Consider the following 11,357-nt stretch of genomic DNA (forward strand, 5'->3'; position numbering starts at 1 on the left):
CGTTGAGATACCTTAGGGAAGATCAATGTGATATTGTGTTTATTTCTGCTTGCATTGATAAGTCATGTGAACATGCTTAATGTTCATGTAGATGTGTGCATATTGTGTTAATGAATGATTAATGCATATGAGTAGATGGTAATATGTGTAGCTTTAGATTATGTTTAATTTTTGTTTTATCTCTATTAGTATGCTAATTTTCTTCATTTCTCTAGGGTATTTTGGTGGGCATTATAGACCAACTTCGAAGATCATAATGAGTAAGTGGAAATATATTAAATACCTACTACAAGAAAAGACCTCAATAAATGCTATAACTCGTGCCACCACCTTTGCATGTCTTTCACCCTTTAATTAGCCATTACAAAGATGTACATGCAAATCTTCATAGGATTAGGTCTTGGAAAGAGTGTAATGCACAATGATCGACAAGTTAAAGATTTCAAAGCATGATTGCATAAGTTCTTGAATCCTCTGATATACCAATGCCATTATGACTCCTCATTACTTAGTATGACGCATTTATTTCAGAGGAGTATTGACCACTTGGAAAGTTTGGGCACTTGATTGTCAGTGGAAGTGATGTCAAAATTCATGATTTGACTGATCAATCGATAGGTGTCGGTAATTACTACAAGGTCGGGTATTTAAAGAACCTAATAACTTTAGAGACTGTTCTGAATTACTAAGTTTCACCGACCATCACTTGAGTTGGCACAAAGACAAAAGGAATTGAGGAATCAACCTTCTAAGGAATTTTTGAAGTAATAAAGCTTGGTTTCAAGGTGGGGGGTTAAGGGCCAATAGTGCAACATATGATGCCTATGAGATAAGTTTCAAGGTTGGAGGTGGAGGATGAAAAATTGGCATGGGGGAAGGGGAAACAGATATATACATTTATCTTTCTCACAAAGTTATTATTGCTTGATCAGATAAATCATTCTTCTTTTAAGTTGATTTACTTTTCTTGTTGAACACATCATAGGACTGAGAGTGGGGGGTGAATCAAGTTGTACCTTAAACAACATAATTATAATCCTTTAAATTTCAAACTACAATTATCTTATCTTTGTAAATATGAAACATGAAAGCACAAAGAACAACATACACAAGAACACCAAATTTATGTGGAAAACCCAAGAAAGAAAAAACCATGATGAGAATCACATTCACAATATGAATAATTGATTACAATGTTTTATACTCAAGACCAAGGAGCTCACTACACTTGATTGGACTTGAAAATTAAGGTGCACAACCTTGGGGTAGGATACAAAGAACTTGCAATATTGAGATGCACAATCTCAAGACAAGATACAAAGAGCTGCATAGGCTGCCAAATGACCAACCATCTTTAAGTAGGTACAAGGAATAATTAATTGTAATGAACAAGATCTCTTGATCATGAAACTATCCTTGAACCACTATGTCAAGTGAACAATATCATGACAAATGTCTTTAACTTCATTCACTATCTTAACACATTGTCACACTGAAGATATGACCATTAAAACTCATCACAAATTGAAGTTCACACTTTTGCTACTTAACTATCATTCACATTTAATTCACAACAATCCTTACACAAAATCACACAGCCAAACTCCCATTTATATAAGATTATATATTGAAACCCTCAATTGGGTTGGCCACAGACAAAGTATACATGAATTAAAAAAAGTCGGCCACCATGACCAAAAATACACAATGCAGTCCACTCTAGGAGATAAAGAGGACACAAAAACATCACAACACATCTTCCAAATTTTATTCCAATGAGCCACACATGTTAGAACATCCATCGAAGTCGACATCAACTGTAACATGTAGAACATTAATAAAACATGTTAATGAGTCATCCCAAATGCATCATCCAATGCAAAATACACAATGTGGATATATACATGCCACCGTGAAACCCATATCAACATTAAAGATCATCCTCCAATGCATATCTAGACCATAAGAACATGATCCAAATAAGATATCTCACATAAGTCAACTAAAGAGTAGCACAGTTGACAGCACAAACCAACACCAAAAAACTAAATTGGAACAGTACACATACCATATGAACACATTCTCTAAGCCTTAACACTTGAATCACCATAGTGGAGAAATGCAGAGAATTCTCTGGATTGGTTTTGATAGACAACCCCACTGTTAACAAAATGCCACAACCAACAACATCATATAAGCAATTGAGAACCTAAAATCATGAAAGTTAAACATCTACATAACATGGACATTATATCTAGAGCCACTAGCCATAAACATCAACAAATGGAGGAATGCAAATCATTCTTCCATAAAGACATTTAAATACTATTTCCTGCATATTGAAACTTCCACTGCACTAGCTTTCTAGAAACACCTTATACTTACTCAATGCCACCTTTAAATAACATAGTAACATCTAAACGCCCATTTCTAGACCATCTAGATCATCTACATAATTGAACAACAACAATGACAACACTAGTTAGGTTGACATTAATGAAAATGAGTTTGACATCAATGAGAAAACAATACAAGTTTCTAACAATCTCCCCCTTTGTCATTGATGGAAAAACTTGTACCACCAATCAAAAATAGACTCATTCAAATTGCATCTCTCTCCCACACTTGTTGTATCACTCTCCCCCACTTTGACATAAAGGACAAAGGGTGCAATACTATAAACAAAAACTTTATCCTTAACTGTAAAACTCTTTCCCCTTTTTAACTAAAACTCTGGTAACTACAATAGTCCCTTTGACGGGGATAACCACAACCTCCTCTACTCCCCCCAAGAGTAGCCACCACATGAATATAGGAGACAAAAAGGTAATCTATAATTATCCCCTTAGAAAGATGCACCATTTCTATGAATCTAGTTTGAAGGATGGGCAATGAACCATAACTTGTGTTGGAGATACTCAAAGGTATCCTTCACCAGTGGCTTGGTAAAGATGTTTGCAATATGATCCTTTGGAGGCACATACTCTAATCTGAATTCCTTTTCTGCAACCTTATCTCTTAAGAAATTATATTAGATAGAAATGTGTTGTCCTTGAATGTATTACCAGATTCCTTGAAATGTTAATTGCACTTGTATTGTCACACATAATAAGAAATTTCTCATCAACTTCACCTTGATATCTTTGAGAGTTTGCTTCATCCATATGACCTAAGTGCTACAAGATGTTATTGTAATATATTCTACCTCTATAGTAGATAATGATACCGAATCCTACTTTTTGTTCAACCATGAGACCAATCTGTCTCCCAAGAAAAATACATCACGACTTGTACTTCTTTTTTCATCTACACATCTGGCCAAACACCTACGCAAACCTTCAAAGTAAAATAATCATTTATCTTGTACTAAAAACAAAAATTTGGAGTCCCTTTCAAATGTCTAAATACCCTTTTCACTGCTTAAACATGTGATTGCTTTATATTAGTCTGATATATAGTAACTGTTGCATTTTGCTAAGATCAAGAGGTCAATGAAATGTACAAGATAGAGACATAATATGGGACAAGAATAAACTGTATTCTCATCAATAGAAAATGATCAATAATTGTTGTTACATACAATGTAGATGAGCCTGCTTATATAGGCAAGGCTAGGGATATGTATGAGCACACAAATATGACATGTGGCTCAATAAGAAACAAGGGTAGGTAGGAAATATGTGTGGGTAGGTAGGAGAAATAATATAATATTCCACATGAGGTGGATCACCCACCGAAGGTGGAATTATCACTCCACAATAAGTGGATATGATAGTGTAATAACAAGATCAACACCATAAGAGGTGGAATTTCTCCTACACACACTATCCCAATGTGACACAAACACCCAAGTGTCTCATATCCAAACTACTATGAAATGCATTATCCTAAGTAAACTTAAGTAAGTGTAATAATATCCATGATGAATAATTATTTACACCAACAGTAACCAAGCAAACAAAATGCATAATATCTGGCCTTGAAGTAGTCAAATACAATAACCCTCAAATCATAGATCTACATTGTTTCTGATCAACTTCTTAAGATCCATCAACCTTACTCAACATACAACTGGTATTCATAGGAGTTCCAATAGGTTTACAATCCTCCATACCAAACTTCTTCAACATCTCCTTAATATACTTGGTCCAAAAAATGAAAATACCTTCTTTGGATCGTGTCACTTGAAGACCAAGGAAAAATGATAACTCACCAACCATTGACATCTCAAATTACTTCTAAAATTCTTCAAAAAATATCTTACAAACACTATTGTCTCCTCCAAAAATGATATTATCCACATACACACCAATTATTAATAGTTAAGCACCTTCAATTTTTAAATAAAGATTACTATCTGTTGTAGCTTTCTTGAAGTTTTGCTACAATAAATATTTGTCCAACCTTGCATACCAAGCTTTGGGGGCTTGCTTGAGTCCATAGAGTGTCTTCTTGAGTCTGTAGACCATATTTGGATCTTTTGAGAATTTAAACCCATCTAGTTGTTCAATATACACCTCATCTTCAAGTTCTCCGTTCAATAATATTGACTTGAAATCCATCTGATACACCACAAATTCCTTATATGTAGCAAATGCAATAAACATCCTAATAGCTTCAATTCTAGATACTAGAGAAAAAGTCTCTTCAAAGTCTATACCTTCAATTTGTAAATAACATTTATAAACCATTCTTGCCTTGTTCCTTGTGACCTTTGCATCTTCATTCAACTTACTCTGGAATGCCCACTTTGTTTCTAACACATTCCTATCCACCGGTCTAGGTACCAATTTTGATGTTTGATTCTTTTCAATTTGATTCAACACCTTTTCCATAGCTTTCATCCAACCTTCATCCTTGCTAGGTTCTAAAAATGTTTTTGGCTCCATTTGAGACAATAAAATGTAATTTTTCTTGTTCACTAGTCTCACCAAGTCTTCTTCTTGTTTGAACTTGTTTGAACTTGTTTGTCATTGTCTTCAATGATCTAATTTTTGAATTGTTCATAATTTGTAGGTGTCTTAGATGCATGTTCAAGTTCCTTCTCTTATGCATTTATCTCTTAATTATCTTTTGGAACTTCATTCTCTTTTGCAACAATAGGATTATCTTCTATCTCAATCTCAGTTTTAGGTGCAACATGATTATATTTTTCACTCACTTTGACATTCATACTTTTTGTGATGAGGAAATTTAACTAACTATAATATTACTAATTAAGCTACCACAAACTCTAATATCCTACAATATTAACCAAAATCACCAATGAAACTAAATAACTGAGTAAACTACAATGCAAAACTCCCTACAAGTTACATTGTGTTCTATCAACTTCTAATCTTGTTATGATGTTTTCTCTTGGATTGCATTGCTTGTTTGCTACTCCAAGATGACAAAAGATGAATGAACTTTGTGGTATGCAATATGCAAAGATATGCGATATAACTAGATGAGAATGGTAAACAAATCTGCGGTGGATGAATGATATTTTCTGCTACAATGATACTAATGCTAAGCCAAAGGCACAGTTTTGATTGCTTAATTTCTCTATAATGCTCTATAATGCTTGATTGCTTGATTTCTTGAAAGTAACTAGTTTGTAATGTAGGAAAATGGATTCCTTATATAGATTTTTCAAGAGCAAATTCCTATGTGGAAAAGATAAATGGTTGAGAGCGAATCTTGATAAAATGAATGGCTGTGAAGAATTGGTTGGAATGTGAGAGAGAAAGGAGGAAGACGTTCCTCCTACATTGACATGATGGAGAACATAGTGGAAGGAGAATCCACATGGCAGGATGCTCACCTTGACCAAGGATGAAGAAGCCTAGAGATCTAGATAAATAAAATTTGGCATTAGGGGCCAAATTAGTATGGAAGTTATATAAAGAACCATCCTCCAAATAGGCCTCTATTTTGTTTGCTAAATACTTAGGTAATAGGCCTAGGGAGGTTCCTTTCATGGCTTCTTCACTTCCCAATGGGTCTGCAATTTGGAATTTCATGGTCAACTGTAGGTTTGTTATTCTTCTAGGCTTATCTTGGCTGGTGCATAATGGTAAAAAAACTAAGTTCTAGGAGGAAGTGTGGAATGGCTAATCTGCCTTGACTAGCATTAGGGACTAGTTGCCTCTTATGTCTTAGTTGCAGTCTTCTTGGGGAATTTATATGGTAGATTACTTTTATTCGAATTTGTCTGGGCCTTTGCCAATTGCAAGATGGAAATCTGTTGAATCCTTTCCTGTGGGGAAAGATATTAAGTCAACATATATTGAGGAATTGAACAAGTATCAGATTTTTTTCTCAGAAAAGGAGGATGAGCTACTCTGGATTCACTCTAAGTTAGGAGGGTATTTAGTTAAAGATGGTTATAGGTTTTTATCTTCTAGTAGTATGGGGTAATCCTAGCCCCTTAGGATTTTTTGGCATGTAGCCTGTCTTCCAAAAGGAGGTGCTTTTGCCTGGTTGGTTGTCCAGGATAGAGTTCTCACTAGTATGAGATTAGATAGACTAGGGATTATTGTTATCTTCCCTTGTGTGTTATGTGGGTATTTTTTGAAATCAGTTGATCACCTTTTTGTCTGCTGTCCTTTTGCTTTGGATTGTTGGTACTGGCTTTTTGGGAAGTTAAATTGGTATGCGACCTTATGTGGGGATATCCTGTCCTAGTTTAGGAGTTGTCCTTCTTTGTTTACATCCTCTTTTATGCTTTCTTATGGGACTTTGCCCCTTCTATCCTAATTTAGAATGTTTGGCTAGAGAGGAATAATAGAATTTTTAGAAAAAAATCTTCCTCTTTGGATGATGTTCTTTTTTTTATATAGAAAAATCCATCTCAGAAACTACATTGTCATATATTTATAAAGGATTGGATTCTCGTTGCTCTTTTTCCTCTTGGGATAGTTGGATTATGAGGCATTGGCAGATCTTGCAATTACTCCCCTCTCAGGGTGCCATTTCTAGGAGCGTGGTTTCTAAAAATAAAAGAAAGGAGGCTAAATGGTTGCCACCCCCTAGATCTATGTACAAGTTGAATTTTGATGGTACCTCGAGAGGCAAATCAGGTAACTATGGCATTGGTGTGGTTGTTACTGATGATGGTCTCAAAATTGTCAAGGCTAGGTGCAAATGTATTCCAGATGGGACAAATAATATGGCAAATTTTCATCCACTTTCTTTTGGTCTAGATTTGTTGATTTCCTTGAATATTAGAGATGTTGTGATTGAAGGAGATTCGATGGTGGTTTTTTATGTTGTGGTAATAGAACTTGGGATTCTTGGCATCTACAATATTGGTTAGATAGAATTTTGTCGCAGCTTCAAATTTTTAACTCAAACTCTATTTCTCATTTCTACAAAGAAGCTAATTATATTGTAGATTTTATGGCTAATAAGGCCATAGATGAGAATATACAATCATTGGATGATGTAGTTGTATGTGATCCGCCTCCATTACTCGAATAATCTTAGTGCTTAGTTGAGGTGCATTTTTAGGTAACTTTAGGTCTAATTATGGGTTTTGTTTTGGTATTGTGGATTCTCATCCTTGCAAGATTTGATGCGACCTTGCACTTTATTTGAGATCATTAATATGTATGTGCATTTAGTGACTTTGAGTACAGAGCTTGTTCTATTTGTTTATTTTATGCCATTAGAGTTAAATTCTTATTGGTGATTTAAAGGAGGGTGTTGGCCAGACTATAGTCTGCGAAGTGATGTGGTGTTGGTGTATGTGTAATGATTATGTGCATTTAGTGTTCTTGAGTACGAAGCATGCTCTAGTTGTTTACTTGATGCCATTAGAGTTACATTCTTATTGATGTTTTAAAGGTGGATGTCTGCTAGACTATTATTTGCAGAGTGATATGATGTAGGTGACGTCTCATATCCAAATTGGGTATGTGTAATGATTATCCCTTGTCAAGGTGCTATGTGATATTCCTTGTACGAATCACTGCTTGGGATGGGCTTTCCTTGATTGGTTTTTAGGTAGTTTACTTTCATGATTACTTTTACTTGGATTCGGGTGGTGTGTATGCTTAAGGTAAGTTGTTGGTATGGGTCATGTGTTAAGGTTCATGTGTCTTTACTAGTTTTTTGGTACTTGGATTTCAATGTGATGGCAAGCTCATGTGGTTTATTGATTTATGGTGGTAAGAAGTTTGTAAATTATGATATGTCATTTCAAATTCTCTTTCATGTGCTTCTTGGCTCTATATATTATGATTTTTGTTCATTTTTGTTTTGGTCCTTTATGTTTTTGATGTCTTCTTATAGTGCAAGTTATAGAATTGTCCTGCCCTCTAAACTCTGTGATTTTTAGGATAGTCATGCCTTCGATGATGAAAAGCTTGGTAGGTTGTTTAATTTACGTCCTCTAGATGTTTCTCTTGCTATTCACAAGGTGGGGGCAGGCAGTGATTGGTGGAAAATAGTAATTGTTTTCTTGTTGAAGTGGCTTCTCAGTTTGTTACTAGTTGTATGGATTTGCTTATGGATGCTGCTTTGGTTCGGGCATTATCAAACACATTCCCGTACTCCTCTTTCTATTTTTCTCCTGATTTGGATAGTGCTTTGTCTTCTTATCATTTTAACTTTGGTGACTTTCCTTATGCTATTTTTTTATCTCTTCATCAACTTCTATCTAATGGTTGGCATGGTGAATTACTTTCTGTAATTAGAGGAGGGTTGATTTCTGATAACTATGATGATATTGTGTTTACTTTTGAATTTTTCTTAGATCATGTGTCATCAGTTACTTTGTCTATTGCTTTGAATGTTTTTATAGGATTGTACTATCTTCTTGAGTTTATGGCTGCAGTTATGTCCCTCCCAAGTATGGTGGTGCCTTTGTAGGCGATTGCTACTCACGATCAAGATGCAAATAATAATGTGGTCTCATCTCTTCCAGATGAGGGACCCAGTGACTGGTTTCTTCGTCCTTGAAGGTTTTCTTGCTCGGATCTTTTAATTCCATCTACAAAGACTTTTTGTATTTGGCCTCAGATCATTTTTTGTATGGGTTGGGATTTGTATATTGTATTCGGGCTTGGGATTGGGTGAATTTTTGTCTAGTTGAAGGGGTTTGGGGTTGAATCACATACTCTCCTTGTACTATCATGCTAATGTCTCTGGAGTCATAATAGTTTTTTAGGATTTTATGAGCAAGACCAGAGGTTTTCTTTGCCTGGTTCTTTCCTACTAGTGCTCTTTGAACTAGGACTGTAAAATTTTGTTATATAATTAATTAAATTTAGTGGTTTCTACCACTTTTATCAAAAAAAAAATCCTATTTCTAATGACTAAATAATTTCATTTAAATTATTTAATTAATTCATTTATTCCTCCAATTCCCCAAATTCAAATTTCAACTAATTTCATCTAATTCCAATTTCCCAAATTTGAATTTAACCAAATTTGAATGTAATCCCATTTCAAAAATTTTATGTGCATTTCATCATTCAAAAATTCAAATTCAAATATAAATAAAGATGAAATTGAATTTCAATTCAAAATCCTATAGCACATGTTGAAAAACTTGACTAATTGATCAAATCAGTTAACTCTCCAATCTCCCCTTTTCACTCCCAATCACTTTTTCTGACTAATCCATCAATTGAGTCTTCTAATCAATCAAATCAGTCATCTCCCTAATCAATTTAGTCATCAAATCAATCAATTGAGTCAAGTATCCAATCAATCTTATTAACAGATCAATCAAATAAGTTAACAGATCAACCAATCCACTTAAATGTTCAATCAAATCAGTGATCTATCAATCAACACTTCAGTTCCAAATCTCACCCAATCTCACCTAAAAATCTATAAATTCAACCTCATTTCACATGAATTTTCCTAGAATCACAGAACCACTATCTTCATAATTATTGTGTCTAACTCATATAGGTATTCTAGTGTAATATTGAGAGCCACACCAACACGATGATGAAGAAGAGAAATGGAAACCTATCAAATTGATGAAAGGGAGTGTCAATGCTTCAATCTATTATTTTTTTGATTTGATTAAATTCCATTGTGCATAAGGATTTAGTTAGTTAAATTCCAGTTTTGGTGGTTAACTTGGAAAATTCTAGCTTATTTATGACTAAATTTTCCCTTAAAATAGGATGTAGAACTCAAATCAGCATCATACCCTGAGGCTTCATACAAAACTAATGTTACAGTAGTTGATACTCCTCCATAATTTGTTATGCTCCTATCTAGACAATGGACAACTACAGTAGGAGAAAATGTCCAATTGGACCTATCATATGCAACAATACCAGTAAATGGAAAGGATGTTAAGTTATACAAGGAGCCTAGAGTTGGACATGTAATTGAACATGTCAACCCTAATCAGATGAATTGTTTTGTGATGCTGATTTAGGAAGTTTCGAGATTGAGCCTTTGCAATCAAAACTAGAAAAAACTCATCCGATTGATAGAGAATTATAATTGGATAAAGAAGATGTGTTGCGGATGTACTTTGATGGAGCTTGTAGCAAGGAGGGAAATGGAGCAGTTGTGGTTTTCATTGCTCCATGTGGTAAAACATTCAAGTACTCCTTTTTGTTATCATGTGAATGCACAAAAAATGTAGTCGAATATGAAGCACTAATGTTGGGATTGAATTTAGCTATTAAACATGGCATAAAATTGCTAAGTATTTTTGGAGATTCAAAATTAATAGTATCACAAATCAGATCTAAATAATCTTCAAAAAATAAGAGGTTGAAGAAGTATAAGCATGCAGTATGGGATTCAGTAAAAATATAAGATGCTTTCTCAATTGATTGGGTTGACAGGTCAAAAAACATAATGACAGATTTCCTAGCAAGTATTGCTCTAAGGCAAAATGATTTGACTGTCACTCGTGTAATGCCCACACATGAGAAAACTCTTATTCCATTTTGATAGACTCAATTAGACATTCATTTTGTGTGATGGATATGATGGACTTTCTTGGATTCACATGATGCATAGATGTATTTTGGCTTTTATATGTTCTTCAATAATGATCATTCATTGATATTGTATGCTTCGTGACTTTGGATAATATTGATTATTCTCATGCTTAGTTGCGACCTTATGTTATTTATATGTTATGATGATGTTTATTGCTATGTGTATTATGTCATGACTGATGCATAGATGGATAGATTTCATTGACTTTTGCTCTATTATGTTGCAATTGTGTTGTCATTGATGTCAACCGATATAGGATGGCAACTAGTATGGGAGATTGATGATTTGCATTTTCATTGATGAATACCGAAAATGGTGTCATTGATGTCTTTTAGTATAGCAGGTCATCAGTAAGGGAGAGAAGGTCAGCTAGCATATTGGCCATTGGTGTC

This window comes from Cryptomeria japonica, chromosome 6 (genome assembly GCF_030272615.1).
Source record: "Cryptomeria japonica chromosome 6, Sugi_1.0, whole genome shotgun sequence".
Lineage (NCBI taxonomy): Eukaryota > Viridiplantae > Streptophyta > Pinopsida > Cupressales > Cupressaceae > Cryptomeria > Cryptomeria japonica.